Source organism: Phoca vitulina, unplaced genomic scaffold (assembly GCF_004348235.1).
Source record: "Phoca vitulina isolate PV1807 unplaced genomic scaffold, GSC_HSeal_1.0 scaffold4, whole genome shotgun sequence".
Lineage (NCBI taxonomy): Eukaryota > Metazoa > Chordata > Mammalia > Carnivora > Phocidae > Phoca > Phoca vitulina.
Window position 1 is genome coordinate 72,516,986 of NW_022589707.1, and position 4,404 is coordinate 72,521,389.

Here is a 4,404-nt window from a genome sequence, read left to right on the forward strand (position 1 = left end):
CCTTTTCTTTTTTTTTTTTTTTTAAGATTTTATTTCTAAGTAATCTCTATACCCAAAACTGGGCTTGAACTCACAACCTCAAGTTCAAGAGTCACACGCTCTACCTACTGAGCCAGCCATGTGCCCCTGCATCAGTGTTTCTTAACCTTTTTGGGGAACCATTCTGGAAACTTAGTAAAAGCTTTGGACTCTTCCTCTAGAAAAAATACACATACACAAATAGAAATTTTGCATGGAATTTTGAGGTATTTACTGACACCCCAATATTCTTCCAGAGGAAGCCTTAGAGTTCAAGCTGGGACCTGTTGAAAGCCCTGCTTCTACATTTTTCATGTGATGACAAAGAATCTGAGTGTAGCCAGACCATTTCTCTACACGTCACATCTCTAATTTGTTCATTATGCTGGTCTCCCCACTAGGAAAATGATCTTGGTGCTATTTTCTTGTTCATTCTTGGTGAATATATATTAACTACATATTTTTACTCTAGTTTAGTTCTCACCGACTCAGACTAGTAGAAGTAAGTGATCCTGTGGATCATCCAAAATAATGCATTATTCACAAGGCATATAGGCTGAGGTTACATGACATTTATTTGAAGCAATGTAAGCCCTAAGTGTATTTTAATTACTATTAATATTGTGTGCATTTCTCAGCATATATACCCTAGAAGAGACAGAAGAAGTGTGTCGAAAGATGGAAGGCATTTTGCATGTATGACAGGATGGCGAATGGGAATTTTCTGGTTGTCCCATAATTGGTGACTAGATCCCAAAGCTGAGAACAAGGAAGTATAAGCTCCCACTTTCTAAAGAGAGAACCCCCAAATGGATGTCAGAATCCTCTCTGCAGGATTTACTAAGGGATCAGAACTAGCCTCAGAAGGCTGCAGAGTGGCGAGTAGCGCAGTGCTGCCTTGACTCAGCCTGCTCCGGATCCAGACTAGCCACACGGCTGGGGAACCAGGAGCAAGTCGGTCTCCCTGCCTCTCAGTCCCTCAGGAAAACGGTAATAGTAGTAACTCTGAAAGTCGTCCTTGAACAGTTGTACTTAGCACGGAGTAAATGCTCAGTGGTGCTTATATCTAGCATTTGGTAAGTACTCAATATTTTCTGTGCTTCCGGGTCCTCCTTTTTAAATATCTATTTCACATGGGTATTGTGAAGATTAAGGGCCAAGATCAACATAGATGGAAATAAATATAGAAGTACCCGGCCCCTGGTAAGTAGGCAATAAATGCATTATTTTGTCCGTAGTTCATACAGCCATCACCCCACGTGTACGTGTGTTTGTGAGTATGTGTAAAACACTGAGAACACTGAGAAGCAGAAGAGATGCAGTTGAGGTAATGGGTGTGGTGAGCCCTGTGGAAAGTGGGGTGTGTTCTTTGCCGAGAGTAATTCCATACAGGAAAGAGTTGTTCTTCCACAAAACAAAGTGAGAGGGAGGCTCCCTAGAAGGGGCAGGGACTCCATTTCCTTATTGAGTGCTAGTTTAGCAAAAGCCTTGCTGACGCGCGCCATGTTGCCGGTATTCTTCCCTACTCCATTCAGCGTCTGAGCATCATGTACGTATCGCCTCCAGTGATACTCCAGCTTTCCCTAACTTTCAAACCACATAAGATCTCTTGAATGGGTGCACAATGCTTTTCTTTATAGAACTTACCAGAGTTGACACTTCCCATATTCATTTGGGGTCTATTTGCTTAATGATTATCTAGCCTAATAAGACATAAGTTTCATTAAGACAAAGACTGTATTTTCATACTTCCAGTGTCTAGCTCAGTGACTTGCTCATAGTTAAGTATTTGGTAAACTTTGGGTAAATAAATGGTGCAAATTGGATGATAGAATAATCAATGTTCAGGTGTTGGAAAGGTTCCCATGCTCCAAAAGAAGCACAGTGCTAGATTAGTTTAGCTATGAAAGAAAAAGATTAATTCTGGTTAAATGATCGTAGGAGGTTTATCATGTAAGTGTAGGATTAGAATGAGAATTTGAAGAACGGTAAATGGCAATTAACAAATTGAAGGGGACTGAAATCTAAGAAAATGTGTGTGTGCTAAATATACTGGACTGTGAATAAGTGAATTTGGGAAAGAAGAGAGCAGATTGCATGGAAAAATAAGAGATACATCTATCATTGCGAGGAATTTGTTGTAATACATCCCCTTCAACGCGATGCTAATTATTTGGATAATTTCCCATAAAGAGTGGTTAGGTATTGAGGGTTTTAAGCTGAGAAGGACGTGAGATGTATATCAGACAGAGTTTAGTATAGAAAACCAAAACTAGTTTCAGTATTTTGAGCAGAAAGTAACTTAAGAGAGGATTAGGTAATTTTAACATTGCTGGAAGAGTTGGAGAAGTGAGCTCCATATTGGGCCTCCAGAGCTGGCTGTAAAATGTTTCTCAAAACCCAAGAAGCTAGAAAATAGACAGTAAAACTCTGCAGAAAAGTTTTTAAACTGGTGCAGAAAAGAATTCCCATCAGTGTGACGGATTATCAACAGAAACAAAACAGGTCAAACATATAAAATGTCTCCATATTTTTCCTGCTTTTCAAATATCACATCATTGCATATAATTGACAAAACCACGTAAGTAGCAAGAAACCCAGCAGTGGAGCTTCCAAGTTGGTGAACACATTGATGTACCAGGAGGATGGGGTGCACCCAGAGAGGGCATGGAAGCTCCCTCACCCCAATACCTTATACTGTGCGTCTCTTCCATTTGGCTTCTCTTGAAACATATCCTTTATAATAAACTGATAATACAAGCTGAATCTAGAAGTTTCTGAGAAGAACATTTGAGTTCCTACCAGGGCTTCTTGCAATGAAATACACCAGCAGCTGCACTCACATGCAATCCTATCACACCTTCATGATGTTTCCCTTGGCCAGAAATATACTAAGGATCTCAAGAATAGAAGCATTGAGCAAATTATGGCAAGACAGAACCACATAAAATACTCACTGGATTTTCTCGACCAATATGGTAATGCTGCACCAGCCAGCAGAACTACTTTCTGTGTTGTTGTGTGGATATTTGGAATCACACAGATTGGAATAGAATGGAACCTGTCCTCTGTTGGTGGAGTCACCACAAAGGAGTGAAAACATCAGTAACCATTATAGTTGTCGTAACACAGAATTGTTTCAAAACCAACTTGTCATCTAAGCAACTCTTACTACTCATGATAGCATAATTGAAGAAATAAAGTACATTTGAAACCTTAAAAAAAAAAAAACTAGCAGAAATCTAAGAAATGTAGTCTTGGTTTATCTCCATCTCCCTCTGTCTCCCCACACCATATTATGTCTCAGCACACTGTGGGGAGGAAGACATGAAGTTCGCTAGGGTCAACCCACAACACCTCACAAGGAAATGTTTTTTTGTTTTGTTTTTAATTCAGTGTCAAGGTACTAGTTGGCTTGAAGTTAAGAGATTGATTTAATGAAGTTGGTGAGGGAGGTAAAAGTTACCAGTTGCTTACCCCCAGTCCGCGTATCTGCATAAATGTGGTGCTTTCAAGTAAGACAGAAAATCCAGCCGACCTAACAGATGACTTTCTCGTTTCAGCATTGGTATATACATTTATTCCCTTTAAAGTACATAATCAGTATGTTAAAAAAATTCTTTAGAAGCTGAACCTGGACTGTGGCAACATTTCAATTCTTAGTTAGAAGAGAGATCAAAAGCTCAGTATACCTTTTGAGTTGTTTCCCACTGAAAGAAAGGAGAGGTAGAGAAATGTGGGCAAAAAACATAACTAACATTTGAAAGCATACAAAGATAGGGTTTTAGCTTTTCAAAAAAAAACCCCCAAATATTTGAGGTGATCACTAAAATCTCTTGTTTTAAAATATTATTACAAAAATATTGCCTGTGAGTATTACACTTCCAGCAACAGCATCCGATTTGGTTAATCACCAATAATCCATTCATCTAGTCGATGTGTAGCCATGGCCAGTCCACTGCCTACACCCCAGCCTACATTTTGCTTTTTACAGTCCTTCCATTTGAAAGTGAAAGTCAGGATCCTTGCCAATAAAACAACCACCTCCAGTGTTTTCAGTATTGCTTCCATCACCCTGGCAACACAGAAGACAGGACATAAATAGTTGCTCTGCCAAACATATCTCTTGCCTTGTTTTACTTGTGGGAGTGAGAGTTGTCAAGGCAAGTTTATACCAAAGTTAAAAGTAAATTTTGACTTATCAATGGCCAGATTTTCTAAAAAGTGCATCCACGTTTTATGTAGACCATTAAGTGGAAGCGTAAATAAAATATAAACTATGAGGACCAAGAAGATACTTAACTTTGTTCCCCAGCACTCAGCAGAAATAGATGCTCTATAAATAGTTACTACATGGATTAATTTGTCCAACACAGGCATGTCTCA

General features: G+C 39.2%; 1 pseudogene; it reads left to right on the forward strand.

Moving 5' to 3' along the window:
- Positions 1-2,882: 2,882 nt before the first annotated feature.
- Positions 2,883-3,127, forward strand: LOC116630654 (annotated as a pseudogene).
- The last annotated feature ends 1,277 nt before the right edge of the window (positions 3,128-4,404 follow it).